General features: G+C 46.2%; 1 long non-coding RNA gene across 1 annotated transcript in view; it reads left to right on the top strand.

Annotated features, from left to right (window-relative positions):
- The first annotated feature begins 112 nt into the window (after positions 1–112).
- LOC139059725 (uncharacterized) overlaps positions 113–27,998 on the top strand; it is a 117,841-nt gene continuing 89,955 nt past the window's right edge. Inside the window, exon 1 of the long non-coding RNA XR_011514320.1 lies at positions 113–466. This is a non-coding gene — a long non-coding RNA (uncharacterized lncRNA). The remainder of the gene's footprint in view (positions 467–27,998) is intronic.

Raw genomic sequence — 27,998 nt, 5'->3', positions numbered from 1 at the left:
AGTGCTGGTAGCTTTGTATGTGCTGTGCTTTCGACGCTTAGTTCGCGTTGAAGCGAGACGCAACATGAAGTTCAATTCGTTCGCTGCTACTACCGCGCCGAGCAGCGTCTGTGCGTTGTCTTGTGGTGCCATTGTAGCTGCCGTAGTTGCTGACGGCGCCGAACAGCGTCTGTGTCCTTTCCCAAAGCAACCAAAACCGTGCTATCCCTCGACAAACTTGGTTTCACCGCGTTCAGCCACCACCATTTTTATCCTGCAGGGCTGTCGCTTGCAATACCTATGCTTATTGTGGCTCGTATGCACGAATAAGAGCAATATTCGCGTCGTTACTTGCGGTGCAGTCATCAGCCGCTGTCAAGGAGCTCCAAAATCTCGTGGATTTTGTTCACCACTTCCCCTATATGCGACCAGATAGGAGACGTCGAGCAAACTTGCACGTACAGTTCACTTGGTTATCATCGCAAAGGTAAGCCCTTCCTGGAAGTTAGTGTGTAATGCGTGGCGTTTCAGGAAGCGCCCGGCATAGCAGGAAAGGAAATTTTACTTCTACACGTCGTCTTCCTGCTTGACGTGTACATTGGTCTTCTCGGCTTTTGGTGACCTTCATCTGCACTTAGGTAAGAGACGTTCAAGCAGAAAAAAAATTGCCGACATGGGCACTCTCAAGGCAAGTGCGCTTGTTAGGTACTATAATAATTAATGCACTAATACTTGTTGGCACTGTAAAGCAAAGAAACATGATCCGTACTTCCGTATTAAGTGTAAGATGTTTTCGTGATGCGGGAGGCTGTACGAAGCGGCTATCTGCGATTGAAGATAGCATTTCTTAAACGACTGGCATCCACTGACATTCTTTATTACAGTTATAAAGCACAGATAAACCTTCTTGTTATTTTCTTGGCTTCGTTGGCTGTTTTAACTCCATATAGTTGTTGCATTAACAAGAAATTGAGCCCCTTGGTCTATTTGATATTTCTTAGGTTTTGTCCGTTAATGACTTTCGAAGGAACAGAAAAAAGAACCAAGAAAATAAAAACGCATGAATGCTATGGGACTGCCACCCGGGGATACCGCTGCACCCACAATAGCTGTCCACATGTTGTCCCTAATCTGAACGGGGCAGTATACCTGCGAGTGGACAGGACTGGTGGACAGGCAGTCGCAGCGTTTGACTGGAGAGAAACGATATTATAAAATCAATCAATCAATCAATCAATCAATCAATCAATCAATCAATCAATCAATCAATCAATCAATCAATCAATCAATCAATCAATCAATCAATCAATCAATCAATCACAGACAGGTAAACAAACACAAGAAAACTAAGAGAGAACAAAACAGGAAACAATTAAAAGGTTACGTCGCACTTTCGACGCTAAAAAGTTGCAAGAATACAAAATCGCAGATGTACGAGTGCTGTCAGCCGATTGCAACAACGTTTTGATGCACAGAATTCGCGAAAAAGGCTTAAAATATTTTTTGCAGCTGGCTGAAAGGCTGCGCAAATATTTCGGTGCGCAGAATTCGCGAAAACGTTCGAAGCGAAGCATTAGAGAGAAACACCAAAACAGTTTAGACGGGTGAACTACCTTTTCGAGAGTAAATGATTGTTAATTTTGCAGTGAGAGGGTTGATAAGAAGAAGAAAAAACAAATCCAGGAATTATGGACATTGACCTTTCGGTATTCTGTGGAATTTCATGGCAGTGCACAAGCGTAACTGAACGAGCACAGCCTTTACGAAATTATAGTTCAATATATCAACCGAGTCTCACAAATTTCAACTAACAGCGCCGAAAGGGTACTCGCTGCTAACAAAATATGCATATACGGCACTGGGGTGTGCGAATATATGAAACTATCCGAAAACGAATCGAATATTCACTATTATTAAGTGCGAATATATTTCGAATACTTTTCGAATATTTGAAAACGTCAACTGCGCCTAATTAAACATAAGATTGGAGCAATAGTACGGCAAATTCTCTCCCCCGCGGACATAGTATAGATGTAAAACATGAGAACTTGCGTAGTGGAGCAGGCTACGTAGTTTAGGTAGCCTTACTTTACAGGCTGCACAACGATCATTGGCACTCTCTTAAGCCCCTTGGATGCGAAGAAACTACTTGTTTGCCCCTAATGCACCATTTCTGCTTTTAATAAACAATGCTTCATAACGCACTATGCAATGACAGCAACTTCCTAATCTTAAGAATACTAAGATGTGAAAATCGTTTTATATTAATTGTGTTAGCGCCTGTTTATTTTATTCGTATTCAATTCGGTCTCAAAAGTCACTAATCGCACACTCCTAAACCTTAGTCGTTACTCTGGTGCTGCGTTAAAGCAGTGCACTTTGGTCAGGGATGAGCGGTGATGCCACACGAGAGGAGCAAATCGCTTCGCCGCCTTCCCGGTGGAGGACACATCGAGGGCGACATCTGCAGTTTCGAGATATTATTTCTCAAAGTGCGGACCCAAGTACATGGGCGCTCCATTTACTTTTGTGCCTCGGTGCATAAAAGAGCGCTTTGTTAAACAAGTAAGTGGAACAACGATGCTCGTTTACGGCGAACTTGATGGCGCATATCTACAAGCTGACGTCATTCTGGAAATCAATTCCAAGTGGACAGGCCTTGCAATCTTACCGGCACAAATTGCAATAAGTGCTGTAAAGTGATCATGCCCAAAAGATAATTAGTGGATTTTTGCTACTTAGTTTAATATGTGTTTCGATTTCTCGTGCAAGTCCGCCTCTCTGAATAAACCAGTTCAAGAACTTACAATTATGTTATCTGCGACAGGCTATATTTAAGCGGTCACCGACCACGAAAGTTTATAAAAAGAAAGACGTCTCGGCTCCCGCACGGAAGCCTTGTTCGCAATGCAGTTCAAGGCGGAAATGGTCCGGTTATGTTGGCTTTAAGAAGTGACGTAGTCAACGTGCGTACACTTGGGCAAAGTCGCCGTCATAGCGATTGAGTGTGCGCTCGGTAGTCTGGATTGTCAGGTATTCAAGAAAAAAGCTGAGAAGCCCAGTTCTATTTTTTTCCAGTATCCTTGCGTTGTCCCAGTCTATATCATGGCCAGTTGCCTCTGCGTGTTCGGCGAGATCATTGGGAGATACGTTCTTGTTTCTCACATCGTACATGTGCTGCTTTAGTCTTTGCTGTAAATTGCCTGTCTCGCGTGGTCGGTGTCCGCTTTTAACTGTTGTCATATATATTCCCGACCAGACGGTTTTCCACTCAATCTTTTATTTCGGGCTATTTTTATAAGGTCCCTTGAACTCAAACATGATCATCCTGTATACCATGTCTCTGTTATGACAGTGGTATTGTGCCTGTCAAGTGTGGTTGGGTTCAGCCAGCGGTTAGCCGACAAAAGCCAACGGCACGGGACATCTGTTCCCATCGATGTGTGGCGGTGCAACAGCTGTGCATCCGCTCACGGTCCCTTATAAGAGAACGTCAAGCTTGCGCTACCGCGCGTTTGATTGTTAGAATTCAGTCCTGACGTATAATAGGGCATCGCCTGATACTTGGCCGGGGGACAGAGCTTAACAGCTGCGCAGAACCTCACAACTATATTGTCACGCATAGTAGTGACGGTGAAGGAAGCAGCAAAACTGGGAATGACGAAACTATAGCGTTTTATTGGACGAAAATTTACCCTCAAAAACAGGCTACACTCAAAGAACGGCGACAGCGGCGAACACAGTCGGCGATCGTCGAAAATATGATCAGCGGGTCAAACATCATTTATACATCAGTCATCGAAGGTTCCAGACTAATCGCTGGTGCCCGCGTGTCTTCCAGAAAGTTCTATACCATTCGCGTCGCGCATACATGAAATCAGATTATACAACGTTCGGTGACAACAGCCAGCAAAAAGAACCGTCGATAACATTCGAGAAACTTCCGATACGTGCGGGCGCGTCCCGCGCTGAGTGATAACATTTGCCAGACGGTGAAAAACGGTCACCCGAAAAAGACAAACAAGTACACGCGTCAATATGTCAATAACCTCCACGTGGATTTCGCAGTACACCGAGATATTGCTAAGGTCGGCGCGAGGGCATAGGACGATGTTGTTTCCTGCTAAAGTCGCAGCTGGTGGTGATGCCACGAGGTCATGCAAGGTTGTTCCAGCCTCTTCCTTATTCTTTTTTTCGCAGAGCGAAAGGAACTACTATACATAGAGCCATAAATTAACGTTGTGTGGGGTATATGTTGTTGTCGTAACTAATTTGATGGGACACCAAAGTATTCCGATTCAATTGACACTTTGATTAATTTATAGGGCTCCACGTCCTAATGCTTGCAATACAGCGGATGCCATAGCGGATGGATGGCTCCACATTAATTTTGAATGCATGCGCCTAAAGCATGGTATGTGTTGCTGCATTACAGTCTCATAGAAATGCGGCCGTCACGGCAGGGTTTCCAAGCCATTACCTTGCGCTCAGCAGATGAACGCCATAGCAAATGAGCCGCCTCAGCAGGTCGAAAGCAGCGCTTTGTTTAGCACGGCATGCTTGGAGAGCTGTACACACATGCACCAGCATCACCTTCATTTTGGAACGAAGATGCTTCGTTGTACTTGCTGTAGCCATTGGCGTACTGCGGGATGGATTATTATGTTCATCCGTGAAAGTTAGACTATACTATAATGCCAGTCACCTCGAATTTATCGCGTGCCACCCTATCTTGTTTTAAGTGGTATAGTACCCACTTGGTCACCTTTGTTATGCATTTCTGTTGTATTAAACGCTATAATTCCTTTCCCGTCAGTTTAGCGTGGCTGTGTCGTCACCGAAGCGTAAGACTTACGAAACGTTACGGTTAGCATTACAATTACACGGTAGTTAAGGCTATTCTTCAATAACCGCCGTCAACGCGGAATGCGCGAAGGGCGCCAAGTTGCGCAGATGCGGGACAGAACTCCCGACAATAGAGTCGGAGCAAACTTCGCCTTTTGAACCTCGCTAATGAGTGCTAGTTATCTTTGACGTCTTTGTTACAGCGCAAACAGACGGAAGATAAAGACACGGACACAGCGCAGGCTCTGCGGTGCAGCTGCCGTTGCGCGCCGTTAAACGGGATGTCGTACTAACTCGCCAAATTGTTGCGTGTGCTTCAAGATGGGACGTTCTGCCAACCTACCAGTACACACTTTGACGCATTGCTACTTGTCACCCGGGGGACAAAGCTATTGTCTATAGCTCAGGCTGTAGACAATAGGCTATATAGGCTCAGGCTATAGCTCAGCTATCGTCTATAGAGGCAGTTATTCGGGGAAATTTGTGAAGTGCAGAAAGATGTGCAAACCAACACAGCAGACCTTGCGCGATCTCGCAGCGTCACTGCCCAATTTCCAGGGAAGCTGTTTCTTTCAAGCAGTTGAATTAAGCTTTTCAAATGACTGTCATTAAACCTTGTACTTTAGCACGTTGCCTCCATATAAGTCATGACATGGGCTCCATTACGCGCAAGTTCAAATTCGGTGTCGCATTTAGTTCCCTCATTGTCCGGAAAACACGCGTGTAACGCTAGTGTAATGTCGTAATAATTAACTCGTGTGCACACATTAAATTTTGCCTTAACATCAGATGTAAAGGCTCCCCATATTTCTACCAAGCATGAAGTCGATGCCACTCTTAGTTCTCCTAAAACACTAGGCGAACACTCTAGGCGTTTCGTATAGGGCTTGGATATAGGGAGACTTATTATTTAGTAATTATTTCCAAAGTTCATAATTAATTAAGCCAGAAACCTTAAACCAATTCGCTGCACATTACCCATAACGGGCCACATTTTCCCACCAAATTTGAGATCGGCGTCACGTACTGTGCTCCTAGGACACTGGGAAACATGGGTGTTATCGGCCGCATATTGATTTCAAGCTGTTAAGGAAACACTCGAAATGGAGCATCAGATCAGCTTATATCGACAATGTATTCTTTCAAGACTTTATATCTTGTAGTTTCGCGGTGAGAGTTCGGTTATCTGAATCAAAAGAAAATGCAGGTCAAAACTTCACTTTCATTTCTTCTTTTTCCTTTAATTTCGCGCCGAAACCCCAGTGACGGTGCGTCACTGTGATGTCACAGACTTCAAACTGTTTTCTAGTATTTTTGTCCACGCGCTGTGGCCAGGTAACAGTTCCTCAATCTTGTCAAGTTCTAGATCTGGCTCTTGTAGAATAAAATGCAGCCTATTTTTACCGACAGCAAAGTGAGTTATAGGCCAGAGCAGATGCCGTAAAAATTTGTGGCGTCACTGTGTCTTTGGCGTCACCCGTCTTTTCGTTCTTGCTCCTTTTCTGGTTTCCGGAGCCTCTTCTCACGGTATCGGTATTTTGGTACTTGTTGTATAAGGGTAAGTTACTAACGCAGCTCAAATATTTAGTTTTTTTCTTTAGTGTCCCATCTGAGAAGTTTTCTGAAAAGCCGTAATTCGCCCACTCGCATTTAACCTCGCACGCAGAGTCGGCCACAAAGGGTTTGCGGACCACGGGATCTGAGCAAAAGCTCAGTATCTCGCAGCCTCACGACGCAGCGTTGTATTCGCATTCGCAGCCTCAACTGTATGTGGTGGACAACATCGGGATGCAGGGTTTTACCGGCTATACTGTTACAGGCTGCTCGGAAATTCAACGTTTACCGAGATCACCAGCCCGTAAACTTCTGCTGTCGATTGTACAGCGATCATTACGTTTTCCCCATTTTTCACCGGATTTGACCTCGGTGACAGCGTGCTAATAATACTAAAACACAGTTATAGTACACACGAGTGTTTATTCATTAATGAGTAATTTAATTCAGAGGCCGCCATTAATTCGGGTGGTTTGAGCTTTTCCTACACACCACCGGAAATCTGCAGCCCCCTGTTTCCACGTAAGTAAGGTACCTCGTTTGACACGTGAGAATGTACAGAAAACAAAGGTGCAGTAATTATTTGCAAAGCTCATAATTAATCCACAAGTGTGAGACTTCGCCAGTTTTTCTTCGGCTGAAAGCTGTGACAAAACAGGCCCCTCATGTTTGCAGAAAGGCAGACGCGGCTTTTTACGGCATACTTTCTTCATTCACTGAATCATTTATAACCTCGTTTTTCTTGCGCCACTACAGCTGTGTCAAATTTCGTGCACAATATTTCACCGCCGTATGATGCCGCGGGCAAACATGCCAATTTCCGAAAGAAAGTGGCAAAAACTAGCCAGATTACTTTTTTACATATTCCTTTTCTTGGCCTATAATCAGTTTTTCTTGCAGTTGAATTCATACACTCTTAGGCAAAGTTACACCCTTTTGCTTGTCCCTTTTGCCACGCAACGATAATCGTCATCTGCCTTGATGCGTTTCCTTTCTTTAACGCTGCGAACCCGGAACTTTCCAGTAACGAACGGCACGCGCGTTATCAGAAGGGGCACTCCAAAGGGTGTAAACTGTTCTATGCTGATAACGCGCGTGCCGTTCGTTACTGGAATGTACCGGGCTCGCAGCGTTAAAGAAAGGAAACACATCAAGGCAGATAACGATTATTGTTGCGTGGCAGAAGGGGCACTCCAAAGGGTGTAACTTTGACTAAGAGTATTTCCTCCTTTCATCTACTTTCCCGCCCACCTGGGTCGGATCTCGGGCGCCCCGCCCAACCTGAACGAGACAGCCCATGACGCTGCGCGCGCGCTTACCGACCGCGCCGTCACCCCCGGGCAACCGCTTCTCGATGAGTTGGAGGCGAACAGGGATGCCCCAGTAACGTACAATGAAATCACCAAACACTTTTAGTATGGGCCGTCCAGCAGGCTCGCGCAGCGGCCGCCGGGTACTCCCTGTCGACGCCTGCGGCATGTCCCCTGCGTGGGAGACGCTCACTGCGCGCTGAGGTGCGTCCCGCAGGACCTTTGTTAAAGTTTGTACAATCCAATGTACTCCCCGGTCCGCGGCCTTTATATAGTTTCAACAGTGGGTTTGTACCATTTTTTAGAGCCATATCAGCATCATCTTCTCATGGGCATGCGGTAGTGCTGCTGAAAAAAAAAAAAAAATTCTCTAGCAATTTCGTCAAAACTTGGTATGATCACTTTTCAATAATTGTTTTTGTATTTATTTGCAATAAACACAAAAAATATTATTTCAGTATAAGTAACACGGCCTATTAGCGGGAAGGGAGGCATTCCATTATCTTTCCATGTGGAACCTTGGCCTATCCTTCTTCGTGGGTACGTGCTGTGCGTCGAAGGTGACGACAAAAACAAGGACGGCGGACTTCACTGAACATGGCGCGGGACTCGCGGAGTTTCTATCGCACGACGGAGTTCAAAGTTATCGCGTTTGCCATCGTCAGCAGTGTCATTTTCACGTACGGAACCATGGAACTGCTTATCGTGCCGGACTCGCACAACGTCGCCGATGTCGAGCGCCCCTGCCGAAGCTCGCTTCCGGCGAACTACACTGTCCCTGTCGCTGTGCTCAACGCCAACGGCTTCATGGAGTTGTACCGCAGCGGCATCTTAAGGCGTCGACGATGCCGACGGACTGTCATCAACCTCTTGCTGTTCCACAACGAGGTGGACTTACTCGAAGTGCGGCTACGTGAGCTGGGCAATGCCGTGGACCACTTCGTCGTGCTCGAGAGCACGAGGAACTTCCGGATGCACAAACGAAAGCTGCTCCTCAAACCTCTGCTGAACACGCCGCGGTTCCAACCGTTCCGGGATAGTCTCGTCTACGACTACAACGCGGATTACCCCGAGTTTCCCGAACACGCCGACCCTCGCTCTGTCCGCATGGCTCTACATCGCATTTTCATGGACGAGCTAATGGCCACTTTCACAAAGTCCTTCCGGCACATCGACGACGATGCCTGGATCCTGTTCACCAGCGCCGACGAGATACCCAGCGCGTCTGTGGTCGACTTCCTGAGCCACCACGATGGAATACCTGACGTCGTCGCTTTCGGATACGCGAAGAGCGTCTACAGCTTCCGAGTGCCGCATGCGCAGGGTTTGTCGAGGGAGCGGGCAGCCAGTACGTGGCGCTGCCTGCGCGATGACTTGGCTACCTCGCTGGACGCGCTTCGGTTCGCTACCGCGCAAGCGGTCGCGGAACCGTGGGCGGTGGGGACGCGTGAGCAACCGGCCGGATGGCACTGCTCCTGGTGCCTCGGTCCAGCGGGAGTCTTGGCCAAGATAGCGAGTGAGCCCGAGGCCATCAACCGCTCCGTCGACGCCGAGCTCGCTGCGCGCTTGATGAGAACGGGACGGCTTTACAGCGGCGAACTCGTGGCCAGTTCCGAGCCCGAGAAATCGCGCTTCGTCCTTCCGGCCTTCGTCAAGAGAAACCCAGGGAACTTCAAAAGCATACTGCTTTCCATGTCGCGAGATCAAGCATAGAAGCATATTCACGAAATGTCACCGCCGAGCCTCAATCGTGGGCGTTTTTTCTTCTTCTTTTGCTCCTTTTATGATGATAATAGGTTTCATCATTATGGTGTATGAAGACTGCATAATTCGCGTGAATTAGTGAGTGGAGGTTGTTTTTGTATGTAGTAGTTATCATTAATAAAACAATTAGCATAACAACTAACGTGCACTGCGCGTTTCAAATTCGTCTGACTGGCACCTTAGACGGCTGAAACAAATGATCTCCCGGTCATTTTATTGCAAATGCTCCCAGGAATTCCCAGTGTAGATTAGAGTGGATAGCAGCACAGAAGCGCTTTAGCTTGCTTTGTTTACAAAATGCGAAGTATCAGCAGTCTCCCAAACTCAACACTTGGGACACGGTACGTTCTATGTTTTATAGTAGCGTTTAAAAGCTGTTTGAAAGGATTCCGCCTCCCGTAATCTACAGAAATGTTCGAGTAGCTGGTTGCAAAACTTGGTAAGTAGCGAACTCTTCTAATGGCGTAAGACGGAATGGTATCAAATTCACCTGACAACTCCGGAAGCTATAGTGATGGATGTCGCATGTGTCGCCAAAGGCATTATGCTTTTGCTATGGTATATTCAGACCTTGAACATTTAGAATACGAACCGAATACTGCTTTTTTGTGTCGAAGTATGCGATGGGAGAGTAATTTTTTCTCGAATCTTTGAATTAGGACTGAATATACTTCGTTACTGCTAAGATTAAGGGATTGTAAATCATGTAACTCGTAGAGCAGGTGACTTATAGGAGTAACGTAATGGGTGGGAGGTCTGCAGGTCGCTATAGGCGGAGTAGTGACGTCACGCAAGTCGCAGAGCGAGTATGGAGTGTACTGGTGAAAAGGTAGGCTTATATGAAGAACGCTCTAGGAGCCTTCGTGCTTCAATGACACCAAACATGATGATGGTGTTGTTGTTGTCCTGAGTGGCTGTGGCACGTACCTATATTGGGGGACTGGCCATGACTCGGTTGGTTAAAATAGGTGTTTAAAAACAAGGCAGTTAACAATTCGAACGTTGGAGCTTACAAAGCAAACTTTTTGCGTGTGGAAAAAAAAAGTAATCTGAAGAAAACCGGGTTTATAGCTTAGGCTTATATATTATACTCTTTGTTTCAATTTGATTTATGAGAGATTATTTACTTGGAATGAATAAATCGCCTCGGTGGTGCTCACTACGCAGAGTTTAAGAGCAATTGCTTGGGAATAAAAATGGGATAAGGTGATACGGGCGTGGCTGTGGGAATATTTATTTACTTATTTATTTGTTTTAGTAATACACTCTGGGTAATGTACATTATAAAGGGCAGTGGTTACGTCATTTCATACACTTATTACACCATTTTAGCTAAAACAATTTCGTTAAAGAGTTATAAAGGGTGTTATTCGCAAGGCTGACAAAAATTCCTATGAATACAGTTAAAATTGCGATTTCTTGGAAACCGGATAATCGGGGACAGCGGATGTCAGGAAACAGTTCGTGTGTTTTAATTTTCTCGCAAACTAGGCGACTACAAAAATTATTCTATTCAATTAGCGCAGTTACGTGGCTACTGACAATGTAATTTGTAGCTATACCGACCGAGGCGACCGCATATCAGTTTTCAGATTTCACGAAAAGTCCTTCTCCTACTCTGTAGCCTAAGAAGGTTTCTAATATTTAAAATGGGAAACAAACCTTGGAGCAGTTGCTGTAGGGTTGCGCGACTAAGCCCGAGGGCGTGGGATCGAATGCCGTCTGCGGCGGCCGTACTAAGACGGGTTTGAAATGCAATATAACGTCCATACTCCGTGCATTGGGCGTACGTTAATGAACCACAGGTGGTCAATATCAATCCGGAGTCCCTCACTACGGCGTACCTCATAAATCGTGGTTTTGGCACGTGAGACCCCCGGTATTTAATTTAAGACTGGGAAACAAACCGAGTCCTTGAAGAACGCGGGAAACCACGTGTACAAGAAACTTCAGCTATCGACGTCTTCTGATGTCTCCCGGTCTGCGTTTCTCGGTCTGTGTCTTTCTTATTTTGACGTGGTGAATACTGCTCGTTACATGCCCTGGTATTCAGTCTGACGTCGGAACTAAATAACATTGGCCATGAACTGTCGTTGGCAAGCTAGGTTTTAACTTAAATTGTTCACAAATGATGCGATCATCATTCTTTCAGGCAAAGCAGACATACGTGACAAATAAGGGAGAGGAGAAACAAGCGAATTACTTTATCTTTTATCTAAAAGAATAAACAGTAAAAAAAGAAAGGCCTTATACCACGTGCCGCCAAGCAGAGGTCTAGGCAAGCATGACCAAACAGGCAGTGCGCTAAGCTTCGTTTTGGCCTGTCGATGACGGAGTGAAGCAAGCGCCCGCTATGAGCTGTAATCACCTCGTCGAAATAAGAAAGATGGTTCGGTTTGTGCGATGCAGATCGGGAGACGTCATAAGACGTCAACAGCTGACGTTTCTCGTGCGTGCGATTTTCTGCGCTGTTTAAGGGTGTCCAGTTTCGGTTTCCCAGTGATAGAGTATACAAGAAACTGTGTCGGTGCTGCAGTACCTAGAAGAGGGACTTATCGCGCAAATTAAAAACTGGTATGAGATCACCTCGTCACTAGCTACAAAGCTTACATTGTCGTTAGCCGCGTAGCTGCGCTAATTAAATATTAATATATTAATAAGGTGCATAAAGTATATAGCATTCAGTATTTTTTACTCGATTCTACATGGAGCTTAGATTCTCGACTTCGCCACAGTGACATGGACGACAAGGACAGTCATCGTGAGTCGCAGTCAGTGCACTGCTCGCTGTTAACCATTGCTTATAGATGATGGCACCTCCTCACTTATCCACTAAACAACGATTTAGTGCTTCTTACTTTCTGTTATTCGCACTTGTCGATACAATGTCCTTAGTTTAAAGCCTAGAGGCCCTTGGACCTGACAGGGGTGAAACTTCGTGGTTACTGTAGGCGCAGCCCATGTTAGCCGCAGTTCCTTCGAAGGCTCGAGATACTGGATGGCCACGCTTTCTACGTCTATGCTTTAGTTCTTCCCGTAGAAGCGTGATATTTGGGGCTGATTGACACTGGGCCTCTTCTCCATCTTGGCTATTTCCGACACGTCGTACAGGTCGTCTTCCCAGACCTCTGTCGGCGGCCTCTTAATCGTGGGGGACGACGCCGGTGAGATCAGCACGGGCGGCGTGAACGGCGTTTCTGGAGGACGGGGTGGGGCCAGGACTTCCATTCGGGGTTTGTTGGTCGTGCATAGAACCACCGTCAGCAGGAGCACGAGTGCGCACAGTACGCCGATGATCCACACGTGCACGCGACACGTGAACGCCACCATGGGTTCCATGTGCTCCATGTACGCAGACTCCCGCGATACGCGAGCGAAGCGATTGGTCACGAACGAGCTGCTGTCACTACTCGGAGGTGCTTGGACCGCTGATACTATTTTCGGTCGCTTGCGCGCCGTGGATGAAGGTTTCAACGTCCGATCACTTGTCGGTTGAGTATTGTGCACAGTCGTGGTTCTCATATCCTGCGTCGTCGTCTTCATTATTTTTGCTGTCGTGAGTGACGTCAATTTTGTACCGAAGAGCACTTCCATAAGCCCGCCTGGCTTTGCGTCGGTTGTCATTTTTCGTTTCGGAGTAGTTTGTTGAGCCGGGCACTGCCCAGTGTTGTCATCAGCGTGCTTGGCCAGTGTGGTCGGCTTGTCCTTGTCTGTTTTCTCCACCATGGTTGGAGTACTACTGGACGTCGTTGCTGCACTTGTAGCAGAGTCACCATCGTTGCTGGGTGCAGGGGCGCCGATGTGCTCTTCTTTCGTATCGTTTTGTGCTTCACCGCCTTTCGATAGGAATTTCGGCACCCACCTGTGGTACGAGCTCAGTTCCGCTTGCTGGTCGCGCTCGTCGGTCTTTTCAGCAGCGTCTTGTCTCTGCACTTGTGACAGGAGCTTGTCCATTAGCCAGTCTTCTTGGTACGCGTGTGCGACACGGGGTGCCTGCGTCGGGTAGATGTCTTCGCCGTCCTCCTCGTCGTCGTCAACGGCGTAGGCGACGTCGTCCTTGCGGCCAGGCTCTAGCATTTTGTGCCATCGGATGCCCCTGCGGCCACGTTGTGGTTGTGACGGAGCACCGGCGTGTGGGTGCACCTTTGAGCCGGGCTGGTGTTCGGCGGCCGCGGTCAGCGCGAAGCAGGACAGAAGCCAGAGGACCAGAAGGCGCCGGCGTACACCGCCGGACGCCCCCATGGCCTCCGCGGCAGCCGGTCTCGGCTCTCAAGGCTCTCGCGCATTCCCCACAAGCCCCACTACTTCTTCTTCAGCCCTTCACAGCCGTGGCAATAACTTTATTGTTGCTTCCTATCAAGCATGCGGCTCCTACCCACTATGGATGATTGGCCAAGAAATGAATGCATTATTCAAATTGTAACGAAGGATAACTTTCGAAATATCTGTTGACTTAGCGCCGTAGAACACTTGTAAGAGACTTGGGCCGAGCTACGACATAGTCATTTTCGAAGCCAGCCTAGGTTGTGATGAAGTGATAACCAGGCGCAGTCTAACTTCTAAAGCAGAATTTTTTCTTGCTCCGATTTTCGTGTGGATCATTTGCCGCGCATGCATGTTTTGTTCTTGTGTTGTTTTCCATTACCCTCACTTTGTTGATTGTTATCTTTATCCTGTTCTTCACTTACTATTCTCCTCCTACGTACCTTTCCTCTTCTAGAGCAGGCAGGAATCGCGCTCCTTCTGGTGACAGTTGCCAGCTGGCTGTCTTTTTTCTCTATGTGATTGTTTTTGTGTGGGCAAATCCCATACGCACCCGCACACCCCTCCTCCGTAATCCGAGAGCTCTTTCATCGCCTCATCGAGTAAAGACACGACGTCACATTTCAGTGGCTCTCAAGCCACTGTGGCCTGATGGGCAACGAACATGCCGATGAAGCTGGTCGATCTGATCATGAATACCGCGTGCAGAAACCAAGGAGGTTAAAGAAAAACTGCTGGAGTGGAGGGAGCGCCCGTCAAGCGAATTCGCCGCGTCGCCATCTTCCGGGGGGGGGGGGGGGGGAGGGGCAAAGGCACGCCAGTCGCCGCAGCTTATGTGTTTCGGGTCGTCGTATCTTGCCGTGCGCGGTGTTGTGCGGATCCCAAAATGCGCTAGCGTGCTCGGGTATGTTGAGGAAAGTTGACGTACAAGCAGTTGACACGTTAGCGTTATCCTTCTCATTTATGTAAAATTGCAGACTGCCTTGCTCTAAAATAAAGGAAAATTTTATATTTCAGGCTGAAAGGAAATAGCCGCCACTAAAGTTCCGGGACTCTCTATGAAATGAGAATGATAAAGCACCCGCAACACCTCATAATAATTAAGATAATAATGAATACTTTTGCTTGCTGCATGTGCTGCTATTTCTCATGCTACGTTTTCAGTTTTGATTGCTTTTTGTTCTGACAGTTTTCATGATTGATGAATTTGTGCAGTGCATTAAAGAAGGCTAATGAACGCTAATTATTACGCGAATTTTTTTCCACTTTGCGGCAGCTGCGCACTCATGCCGATAAAATGAGACAAATGCCCCAGTACTCAGATATCTGCGATCCGGAGACCCCAAATATGGCTCGCTTCATCGCCAACAGTGTTGAATTACTACTCGAAATTCCGTTAATCAATTAAGAACCACTTTAAGGGTCGGCGAACAGCGCTGCGAAGCTCTTGGCAGGCCGCTTCTTGTTCCCCGCAAGATGGCCGTCGCCGGCTTCACCCGAGCCCATAGGCCAGTATAGGCGACTTCCACTCCAGCAGTTTTATTTAACTTCTTTGGCAGAAACAAATTTCGCTGTCAAGAACAGATGCAGCAGTGAAACTTTGAGTGCTTGCAAATGATGCCACACAATCGCTGTGGAACACATCTAGCTTCCAGGCCACACGTCTGCATCGACTGGACCTCGGTATTCGACTGCGTCCTCCTCCTGGACTACCCCGACCCGAGACAAAAGTACTTTGCCGACTGTGGCTTGGCATCGCTTTTACCAAATCCTATGCTTTCCGCATCAAAAGGGAAGGTAGTGCTGGGTGTGACCACTGCGGCAGGGAGAAAACTATAGTGAGCACGTTCTTTGCCGTTGTCCCCGATACAGCGCACACAGGCAGTCACTCGCGACCGCGCTGGTCCGTCTTGCCGAACGGCCACTTTTGAAGCAGAAAGTCATAGAATCCTGGAACACCGGCCTATACAGTCGCCACACCACGAGTCGGTCAGGGCGCTCTCGAAGTTTTGTGTTCGAGTGGCATTTTAGAGAGACTAAAGACCCCGCGGACGTTTCACAGCTCCTCTATTTTTTGTGCGTTTGTTTTATCTCCCCGCTATTCTTTCCGTCTTTCCGTCTTTCCTTTCCACTTATTGTTCCCCCAGTGAGGGTAGCAAACCAGAATCTCTTCCCGCTCACCTCCTTGCCCTTCCCACCCAGTTTCTCTCTCTCTACCGGGTGCTGATGTCTTGCCGAGTAAACAACATAAACAACAACTTGGTCTACTGGGCACATACGCGGAATATACAACTTGAACTCCTGAGTTTGTGTCGCCAAATACGTGCATAGGTCATGGTTACGAGCCCATTCGTGGCCATCTATCCAGAATCGATATGCTTCACTTGGTATGTGCCTGAATAGAGAAACAGAACAAGAGACAAAAAGTAAAGAAGTCAGCAGCAGAAAATTGAAGACGGTTCTAGGTCGCAATGGAAACAGCTGATTGCAAAGAAATAAGGAATATATATCAATTGGGACTATAGAGCGCACATTATTTAGCTGCGGAGAAATAAAGGAATCGGCTACAGAAAATTAAAGCAGTCGGAAACAGAGAAGTGCGTAGAATTACATTTCACTGGCGTCATAATGAGGTATGACAACGAATGCATGACAACGACTGTGCGACGACGACGCAATGCTGACGATGGCATGAGAACGTCGTCATAATGACGACTGAATTACGACAGCATTGTCACTATAGAATGAAAAACGAATGCTGTCTATGGAAAGACGAAGACGGCGTGCCGACCATATATCATGGCGAGAATAGGATGACGTTTCTTAAACGGTGTCGATGGTACGGCGACAGTCTACATGACGACGACTCCATGGCGAGAGTCGGATGACGAAGCGGGAATGACAACAGTGCAAAACGACCCCGACGGCATCACGACCAAGATACCTAGTGGCTCAAGCTAGTAGACAACTTGGGTCACGGTATCGGCGCAAATGGTTAGAGACAGGCACGGACATATATATGGGAAAGTGTGTCAAATGTACTAAGGGCACTAAACGCTATAAATAGGGCGTAATACACGATGAAAACGTATCAAAATTCGGAGGCAACTTATGAAAGGTACAATGCATTCGACGAAACGCAAGGTAAATTGGATATTCGTACAATATGAGCCCGAAAAGAAACCCCAATGATCATGTTAAACAGTCATTTTACAACGGCACTGGTAGACAAATATAACAATTACTTTAAACAATAACTATTCGTATTCAAACACATCTCGAAACTATACAAGCAGCAATTATCCATAGCCAAATGTTCTGTTGAAATACACGACGCAAAGCAATGGTTTAAGAAAAGAAATCTTGCCGTGCGCCTACTTGTGGCAGAATACTAAAGAAAGGAAACTTAATAAGGTGTTCTTCGAAATGAAAGTTTTACTTTTGAGGAAAGTTCCAGAAAGAAAATTACATGGTCTCTTAAGATCTCTCTGAAGAGGTGAACGGCGAAAGCCTACTCTTCCTCCTCTTATCATTCGCCTTTCTTCACTTTACCTCTTCTCTTTCTCATCTTTCTTTTCGTCATTACTGCTCACTACTAAGCATTTTTAGTCATTTGTAATCAATTGTGGTCACTACAAGCCATCGTTAGACATTTTGGTCATATCATAGTCATTAGTAGTCATTACAAGTCATTTCAGCGATTATTAGTCATTACTGGTCATTACTGAGCATCCTTAGTGATGTCTAATCACTTGTAGTCGTTACAATTTGTCGTTAGACATATGGGTCATTTCATAGTCATTAGTAGTCATTACAGTCATTATTGGTCATTACTGCTCACCAGCAAACATTTTTAGTCATTATTGCGGTCATTACAAGCCGTCGTTATACATATTGGTCATTTCGTAGTGATTAGTAGTTATTTTAGTAATTACTACTCATTATTATAACTTTCTAGTAATTTCTAATCAATTGTGGTCATTACAAGCCATCGTTAGACATACTGGTCATTTCGGAGTCGTTAGTAGTCATTACAATTCAATAGTAGCCATTATTAGTCATTACTAGTAATTATTAACCTCTACCAATCTCTGTTATAACGTTATCACTCACTAACTGTCACTATAAATCATTTTTCTTTCTTTAATCTATCTTTAATCTGTCTTCATATGGCGTGATGACGTTTCGGCGGACACTCCGGCGGTCAGGTCTGCTGATACAAACTTCACCATGAGCCTAGAAAGGCTTTCGCCTTAAAAAGAAATCGTCTCATCATCGATTGTTTAGAGCAAAGCTCTTGAGCACCAAATCTTGCGGCGAGCGTCGACGTCGTACCTCGTAACCGAGGGAACAGGCACCGCGAAATAAGAGAGCGAACGTGCAGTGCAGCAGGGGATGAAAAAAGCAGCGAGAGTGAAGAAAGCGCGAGGAGGAAAGCGGAGGAGGAGGGTATGGCGGAAGCGTGAGAGGAAAAGCGTAGTGCCGCGCACGATGGGCTTTGCGGCGCCGATGGCTACGAGATGGCGCTAGAATAGCGCGCGTCATCTGTATGGAAACAAAGGACTGCATGAGCCCAAGTTGTCTGCGGCGGCTGCTGCGAATCGAGCGCACACGCCACCCATATGCTGGCCCTTGCAATCTCCTAATTAGTGAGGGAGTCGCGCCACACATCGCTCCATTATCAACGTGCCACACGAGACAGATTGTCCACGCGAGCCATTGTATAGCGAAATGAAAATACGTAGTTGCTGTGCTCAAATTTCGCATTAGGGAGTATCGTAATCGTCGGTAAATCTTTTTCTTTGCGCGACGAACTTATACGGGTTTCTATTTGTAGAATTACGCTTCCGTCACCAAAACGAGCAAATCATTTTTCGTCATAAAGTAGTTTTTGAGACACGGACAAGAACGCGATAACGCAGTGGCGTAGTATAACAGGGGCATGTATTTAAACACAATCGCACTACGGGTTTAAATACATGCATGAAATGTTATTTAATAGGCCACTGCCTAGGGTCCATTCTGTTAAAGGGACACTAAAGGTTACTATTAAGTGAACGTGGACTGTTGAAATACCATCCCAGAAACATCGAAACGCTTGTTTCGTGCCAAGGAGAGACTTATTTTAAGAGAAAATGCGTTCTGAAGCGTCCGCGTACCTCTAGCGCAGTTCAAATCGCCCGCCCTCCGATCGAGGAGTACTGACATTATGGTCTCATAGTGACGTTGCGCCATCGGTGAGTAGAACGGCATCCGCAGACGGCGCTACGGCTTTTCTGCGCAAAACGCAAAGGCGCGGCCAGAAACAGAGCCAAGACAGAGCCGACAGCAGAGCGAAATCGGGAGTATGGTGGCTAGCGGAAGAGGAAACGCACGACCATAAGCTGGTACTTTATTCTTTGACGCAAACTTCGACGCTCGTCGCAATGGACCCTCACAACGACAGATTGGCTCGCGATGCTGGGCTCAACTTCAGTGATTTGAGCACTGACGAGCGCGACCTGCTGCTGAGGGCTCGCGCTGCCGGCGTCGTTGCGTACTACGACGGCGGCCTCGACACCGGCTCTCCGGAGCGGGAAAGCAACGAGGGCTTCCCACGACATCACAAGGACGTGGAATTCTCACTGCTTCTTCGAAATGAAAGTTTCGCGAGCCAGCAGAACCCGCACAGCACGACGCGATAACGAAACTGCTGAAACTCCAAAGCGTGCGCCGCGCAGAGTCGAGCGTGCAGAGTCGAGCGAAAACGAAACCTTTCGACCACCCATACTACTGAAGGGTAACGTCAAAATGTTATTTTTTCTTAGAATCGAATAGACGTAGACAAGTAGCATTTTCTTCCGTCTTATAATCGAATGAAATAATATTTTTAATACGAGTAGTTGAGTATTAGTAACACAAATTATGAGGAGTGCTTTCGTCATCGGGCTAGTACCGGAATGTCGCTGGGGGGTCTGAAATCGTGTCATGCATTTACCTCAATTTCTCGGTTACTAAAGCTCTGTTCGCGATTAGATTGACGCCTTAGACGTTCGAGAACATTGCTCTACTACTTTAATTTGACTTTCTGGTAACCTTTAGCTCGGGTCTAACTCCGACGCGGCCTATTCAAGTACATCATCATCATCATCATCATCATCAGCCTTGTTACGCCCACTGCAGGGCAAAGGCCTCTCCCATATTTCTCCAACAACCCCGGTCATGTACTAATTGTGGCCATGCCGTCCGTGCAAACTTCTTAATCTCATCCGCCCACCTAACTTTCTGCCGCACCCTGCTGCGCTTCCCTTCCCTTGGAATCCAGTCCGTAACCCTTAACGACCATCGGTTATCTTCCCTCCTCATTACATGTCCTGCCCATGCCCATTTCTTCTTCTTGATTTCAACTAAGATGTCATTAATTCGCGTTCGTTCCCTCACCCAATCTGCTCTTTTCTTATCCCTTAACGTTACACCTATCATTCTTCTTTCCATAGCTCGTTGCGTCGTCCTCAATTTGAGTAGAACGCTTTTCGTAAGCCTCCAGGTTTCTGCCCCGTGGGTGAGTACTGGTAAGACAGCTATTATACACTTTTCTCTTGAGGGATAATGGCAACCTGCTGTTCATGATCTGAGAATGCCTGCCAAACGCACCCCAGCCCATTCTTGTTTTTCTGATTATTTCTGTCTCATGATCAGATACATATAGAAATGCAAAAGCGTTCTTCTGAGAAAACCCCTAGACCGATTTTATGAAATTTGTTGCATCTTAAATAGCAAGTTAAATTCTCGTGACTGTCGGTCGCGCAAGTTCTATTTAGGTCCTGAATTTTGTTAAAAAGATTTTCAAAGATTCGAAAGTTTGAAAAAAAAAATAGAAGCACGAAGTTTATAGATTCATTGCTCTGCATAAAAAAAAAACATATCTCGGTTCTGTAAACGGGATCCGTTAGATCATTGAAAGTCAACGAATTCGATACGCCATTTTATATCTTACGTGAATTTGTTACGTTGTTTACAAGGGTTCTGCAGAAGCTATATTTCCACATTACTAAACTTCATGAGATTCATGAGATTCATGTGTAACATGTCAATTTTGTCCGCTTTAGATGTACTATTATATGCAATTCACGGAATTGTATTATCGGTTTTCGTTGCTGAGTTACGCAGTTGTAAACTTCATAGTTTCGTTTCTTGAAAATTTTCGATTTTTGCCAATATTTAGTAAAAATTGACAACCTAAATAAAATATCTGAAACCAACAGTCACTATATTTTAAGTTTTTATTTTAAATGCAACAAACCTTGTCAAAATTGGTGCAGTGGTTGCCGATGAAAGCGAATTCTCCTTCTACATGTATTTAGATAGGAGCACCCGAGCTAAAGCTTCCTATTAATAATATTTGGGGTTTTACGTGCCAAAACCACTTTCTGATTATGAGGCACGCCGTAGTGGAGGACTCCGGACATTTTGACCACCTGGGGTTCTTTAACGTGCACCTAAATCTAAGCACACGGGTGTTTTCGCATTTCGCCCCCATCGAAATGCGGCCGCCGTGGCCGGGATTCGATCCCGCGACCTCGTGCTCAGCAGCCCAACACCATAGCCACTGAGCAACCACGGCGGGTGTAAAAAAAAAAAAAGCTTCCTATTAAGCAAAAATATAGCAGTAAACGACCACGTTGTGAAGAAGTGCATTTTTTTTACAATCATTACAATTTAGAATTTGTTGATCACATCAACCAGTACTTGAGTCTGTAATCATCGTGGTCGTCGTGCCTTTCTACGGGCTTGGTCGACGTCATTGGTACGATGAGAGGCTTGCACGTTGTCGTCGTCGTACGCGGTTTACACGTAGTCGTGGTTCTCGGTTTGCACGTGGTCGTCGTCGTCGTTCTAGTAGTCGTGTGCGGTCTACACGTTGTCGTAGTTGTCGTCCTCGGCCGGCACGTAGTGGTCGTTGTCGTGCGTGGCCTACACGTCGTCGTTGTGGTGGTTAGCGGCCGGCACGTCGTCGTCGTTGTAGTTCGCGGTTTGCACGTCGTAGTCGTGGTGGTCGTTGTCCGTGGCTTGCACGTGGTGGTCGTTGTCCGTGGCTTGCACGTGGTGGTCGTTGTCCGTGGCTTGCACGTGGTGGTCGTTGTCCGTGGCTTGCACGTGGTGGTCGTTGTCCGTGGCTTGCATGTTGTCGTCGTTGTCGTCGGCTTACGCGTGGTCGTCCCGGGAACCTCGCAGCCTCCGGCCGCTGACAGCTGGGGTCGCATCCGCCGGTGCAGACTAAGGTGCCGGGACAGGCTGTCTGCGATCCTCAGGCGGCTGTCGCGCTGGATGCGTGGTAGTACGCGGTCGAGGAACCAGTCCTCATAGTGGCGGTTGTTCTGTAGCCTCCGGACGGGAACCGGCTCCGCGTCTCCTAGGGCAGGCTCCTCTGCCAGGTTCTCCCACACGACGGCGCGCTTTCCCCGCTGCCGTGGTTGGATCGGTCGCGCTTCAGCGGCGGCCAGCAGAAGGCAGCCCAGCGTGAGCACAGCGACCCGCGTCATGCTGCTGCCGCCCTCCCCGGTCCTTTCACGCAGCGCCCCGATGCTAGCCGGCTCCTCGGCGGCGACGCCCTTTCTTCATCAGCGCCCGAACGGCGAGAGCGGCACGTGCATCCGAACGGCGACCTCCTCTTCCTTTGACAATGTTGGCAGGGCGATGCAGAAGTCATCGCCATTAAGAGATTTGCTTTTCGAAAGAAGAGGTACTAAATTATGCTAATCCCGTGCACTTTAGGAATCGGTGTTCCGTTCCTCCAGGGAGATGGGAATAAACGCAGAAAGGTAGAAAACGATCAGCTGCTAATGATGGCGGCGCTATACTATGAGCGCGCGCGCATGTTCACGGGCCCGTAGTGGGACTGAGCCATATCACGCAAGATCGACCAACCAACCAACTTTGCAAATACGACAGCTCTTTGTCGTAAGACAGGTTCAGCTTCGCAAAGAACGGTGAGTCTCAGTGTTAATTCGACCTCAAAAAGTCGGTTGTACGACTAAATTTTCCGAGAAATTCAATTGCTATGAACAAGGAGTGTCGCTGAAGCTGCGCGTACAGAAACGCCGCTGCAGAAAGCAGTTGCTGCCTCGACGAAGACAAGTTTCCTTGTAGAAATGTTAGTCCCATGGAGGGGCATTCCTTGTTCGATAACAATTATTAATATCGGAACGAGGCATCTAGGAAAGCAAGAAAAAGCGGGTTCCAGGCATCGTGCATGATAATTAGGGATGTTTGAATAATGAAAAGTGCGAATCTAACCGAATATGAGTATTAGAGATGAACTATCTCCAAATGTTGAATGAATTATTAAGTACTTTATTTCTAAACACAATGAAATGTGAAGTTTACGTGCAGTCCTCTTGGTAAAAGTCGCTTATATTGACGTCATTTACATGACATATTTACAGACATATTTAAATGCACGTAATGCCGTTCGCAAATGGCCAAGCGGTCCACTGAGGAGATTGTAAATGAGAAACAAATGATTTCATTTGTGTGGTGAGCCATTAGCGCACCCAATATTTTTGTCTAGGAGAGATTCTTAAAAGTTTGCACGAGTCATGATTTTTATGCTAAGAGATAAAGAAATGTTTATTTGATAGAAAGATTGCCTACAGCCCAAGGACGGACCAACCCCAACTTATTGCTGCGTGCACTACAACGTGAAGCCCAGTCGCCATGGCTTCGTTGCCAATTCATTAAAAAATCTCAACCGCATATACAGAAACTTCACCGTGTACGTCCAAAAACGCTAGAATATCCAATCTCAGCGCCCCTGTCATGCTGCGGACGTAGGTTTACAAGCGTCTAAATGTTGAAAAAGACCTGTCACTTGTAGATGTAGTCACTGGGAAGGTCATCATTGTTTGAAGCAGCTTTTAAATCCCCGGAGAAACAGAAGCCCCCAAAAATCAGTTACGGGAAACCAAGGCGGGAGGAGGGGTTAACACCACTCTCTCTCCCCCCCCCCCCCCCCCCACGCTTCCGTTCGCCACAGTCGGTGCGCCACTGTGGTGAACCATGACACTGACAGTAATGTAAACCGAAATACGAAGACAGAAACAGTGCACGTGACTACGCGCGCGTAGAGAGTCGAGTTTGTTCAAGGAGAGAAGTGTGATACGACAGAACGGCACGTCGTTTGAAAGGGATGGAAACACAGTGCGAATGACCAAATAATAAACTGCCTTGCCTAAATCGGGAGGCAGCACATTCGCATATAGACTGCCTAAAAATGAGGCATTCATAGGTAATGAGCAAAAGTTATAGAGCAGAAGTTATCTGATCCGTGCGTTCGCTCTGGAATTGGTGCGACAGCTCCCCTATACAGCAGAATAATTAGGCGGAGTCCTCACTTCCATCGCTCAATCTCTGTTTTGAGATTCCACCAAGTGGTGTTATCCCATACATCTCCGAGAAAGAGAGAAAGAAAGAAAGAGAGAAAGAAAGGAAGAAAGAAAAGAAAAAAAGTAAGCCCCCGAATATTCGCAACCTTGAATTGTGAATAGTGAGTTGTGGAATACGAATTTCGAATAGCCAGAACTGTTCATATATACATTTTTAATTTACAATACCTCCAATATGTCTGTCGGAGGGGCTTTACATTTAGGGTGGACGAGCTTAAGCGCACAATAACCTACTGCAGAAAGCTCAGAAATCACTGACATAAACAGCAAAAAAATAAAGGAGATATCGGCAAATACAAACGTTGTAGAAAGAAGGGCATGAAGGTATTAAATGTAGAAATTGGCAAATATTGATTAAGTGCGTACAAAAAGAAAAGGGCGGTAACAAATTACTAGGTACAACGCATGGTAAGCAAAAATGCACAGAACTCGATAAGCACCAGTCAGACAGTGACAGATACAGGGTAAAGAAAATGCTACAGGAACTACAGATGACGTAATCAGGCAATGAGTGATTTAATAGCAGACTTAAAACGCGCAGAATCAGCATGAACAATAGCGCTGTCTGGAAGATTATTAAAATCGATGTCAGTTTGGGTAAGGAGAAATGAAGATGGGCCGTTGTCTGTGCATATATACAGGGTGTCCCAACTAACTATCATACACCAAAATCTAAAAATATGCAAATGTCACGTTGCTGGACAGAACCAAGGTAATGTTGTTTGCCGTCGCTTGGAGTTACTCAGATTATATCTTGCATACCGCCTAATTATATAATTAGTCTTAACTCATCAATCAACTTCTCAAGTATTATAATTAGATGAAAAGTGTCAATGAGAAAATTGTAGATCAACAAAAAAACTCGTGACGAAGCTTTCTGTTGCTCGACATGTGCTACATAAAAGTGCTTTTCAAAGCGTGAAAGAAGCCGGCGAATACTTGCAAAATTTCCGCACGACTGGCTTCTCGAGTCACTTGTGTATTCGCAGGCTTCTTTCACGCTCGGAAAAACACTTTTACGTAGCCCGTATTGAACGACAGAAAGCTGTATAGGGAGGTCTTCATTTTGTTCTAGAATTTCCTCATTGACAATTTTAATCTAATTACATTATTTGAGAAGTTAATGAATTAATTCAAACTAATTATGTAATTAGGCGGCATGCAAGAAATAATCCTAGTATCTCCAAGCGACGGCAAGCAATATTACCTTGGTTCTGTCCAGCTACGTGGTATTTGCATATTCTTACATCTTGGTGCATGATAGCTGGGACACCCGGTATAGTGGAAAAACAACTTTATGGTGGCTGATACGGCTTGAAACACGGCATGCTGGTTTGACAAAAGCGTTGTCGGATGAAAGGTATTGTGCAGTTCATGCCAAAGGAAAAGTCTTAATATTCTGCAGCGCTTATCTAGTTTGGGAAGGTCACTCTTTGATATTAGTTGAGTGATACTCTTGGGAGGGGTCTGAAAAGCTGATCTGGCTGCATGTTTTGGATTGATGTTTGAAAATTACAGCATTCACAAACACCTGTCGAAATACGACAAAGACATGTCGGTGTGTGATCTTTTGCTGCAAAACATAAAATAAAAAGAAAAGAAAACAGCACTCTGCGGGCGCAGTTCCTAATAAGGTTGAACACTGCAAGAAAGCGTAGAGTTTGCGTCTATTCAGGTACAATAATTGCTATCGCTAACACCACAATACAAGTTGGGAGGCTTTGGCAGTGGCTTCGTCATTTTTTGCCGTTGCTACGATTCCTGCCATTTTACCATTTGCTATAATGTTTGGGAGTTCTTTCACTTGTACGGACTATTCATTCATCAACAGCGATCGGAAACAGTGGTGTAGCTCATTCGACTTAATCCCGCCAGCGCCAAGTGCGCCAATCACACCTAACAAAAGGAACTCTGACAAAGAATTTGGCGCAAGAGTTCTGAGCTGGAATAGTTGGTTTACGTTCATCATGGCGAAACTGCACCGACGGCGAGATGGGTGAAAGCGACGACACAATGCGCTGCCTCATCTGTTTCACACGTCCAGCCGTCTGCGCTGTTTCGCCACAATGAAGAATTCGGATGAAGTGGAACCCCGGCTGATGCAGCCAGTTCGCCTTGCTGACTCACGCGGGATTCTGCTCTATACCTCCATGAAAGAATATATACATATATATATATATATATATATATATATATATATATATATATATATATATATATCGTGTTCCGTGTATGCGATACTCTCAGAAAAGCTGCATTCCTTGACATCGCTTACATAACAGAATTTTCGTGCGATGAAACGGGCGGGAGGTAGGCCTCGACATCATGTTTTCACCGGCTGAACCGCATGAGGGAGAATAACGGGATATAAAAGGACAGGAAGTGAAGAATAATTATGAAAGGGAGGTAACGTTTACCAAGGGGGGCAAATGGGAACCTCTAGACGCAGATACAGAGCGTTTGTTCTCTAGTTAAAGGGACGCTAAAGAGAAAAAGAAGTAGTGTGAGCTGTATTAGTAAACTAGGATTATACGTAACGACAATCACTCTTGCGGTGAGAGGAGGCTGAGCAAGCTAGAAAAAAAAAAAGAACAAGAAGCTGTGGACGAGAGGCGACGCTGTCTTGGCGTTGCCCCACCAGCTTGCTATGACGTCATGGACTGATGGCATCTGTGCGGGACTAGTTAATTTGTTGGCGACAGAGGTGGAGTATAGTACTCTCTAAAAAATGCAAAGGCTGAACTTAGCAATCTTCAAAGACAATTAGATACAATGGCTCAAATACGAGAAAATGTTTTGAAGCCTGTGACGTCAGACTCACGTACGGGCGCTAGTGTATCAGCGCGAAATTAAAGAAAAGAAAGCTTTGATGTCCATTTTTTTCATCAAACAACCATACTACCGATAAATTAGTGAAAGAGAGTTTTTAAGAAGGCTTTATTAGTCTAAGCTGCAAGCGTTTCTCTGTAGTGTCCCTTTAATGGGCGCACTGATTCGTGGCTCGCCGTAATCTATAGGGTGTCCCAGCTAAGGTTATATATGCATAGGCGCCACCATGTTCATCGTAAGCTTTCAGTGGGAGCAATTCATTCACTTCATGCAGGGGTGTGTCAGAATGGGAGGGCAGAAAACATTCTCCAGTGGGTGTTGAGTGCGAGGGCGAATTCCCAGCCGATGCTCTGTAATTGGGATAGCCCTATTTGACGTGCGCTGTATGAGGGCCCACAGGAGCAAATGTCTAGCGTGTGGGGAGTTAGCAAGACCGACGTCGGGAGTGCGGGCGGCGATGATATAGCAGGTACACCTAGCTGGTGAACATATATGGCGTATAGTGTTTGCATTCGCGAGTGCGGATACGCTAGTCTAAACATAGCTTTCAATTTTTGAAGACGGGGTGACAACGTTGCCGCGCCTCTCATTGTTACTCTTCTTTCTTTTTTAATTAATGCCACTAAAATCAAATAAAATCCTTGTTGCACCCCAGCAGTTTACGAAAAATACTTTTACACAACATTTAAAGATATTCATACAGGTCCTAGCTAGGTATATTTACAAATAAAAGACTAAGCAACCATATACGTAGGGAAGTCGCACAGCGGTTGACACGAGTAAATGCTGCGAAATCCGTTCGGTGCAAAGACCACCTTCGTTGTTGCGCTACTGGATTGACAGAAGGAACCAGAGACAAAGACATTCATACGGACAAAACACGCAGCAGCTGCTCTCGTATACAGTGCTGCGAATGGGTCGCAGTTACAAACCACGTTGTTGACGAGTGGCCGACGGTGAGCGTTTGTATCTTCCTCTCTTTTTGTGATGCATGCCATCGCCTGAATAGGGGAGGGGGGGGTCATAGTAT

This window comes from Dermacentor albipictus, chromosome 4, assembly GCF_038994185.2.
Source record: "Dermacentor albipictus isolate Rhodes 1998 colony chromosome 4, USDA_Dalb.pri_finalv2, whole genome shotgun sequence".
Taxonomy (NCBI): Eukaryota; Metazoa; Arthropoda; class Arachnida; order Ixodida; family Ixodidae; genus Dermacentor; species Dermacentor albipictus.
The sequence above is the reverse complement of the archived record's forward strand: the minus strand, read 5'-3'. Positions and strand labels throughout refer to the sequence as shown.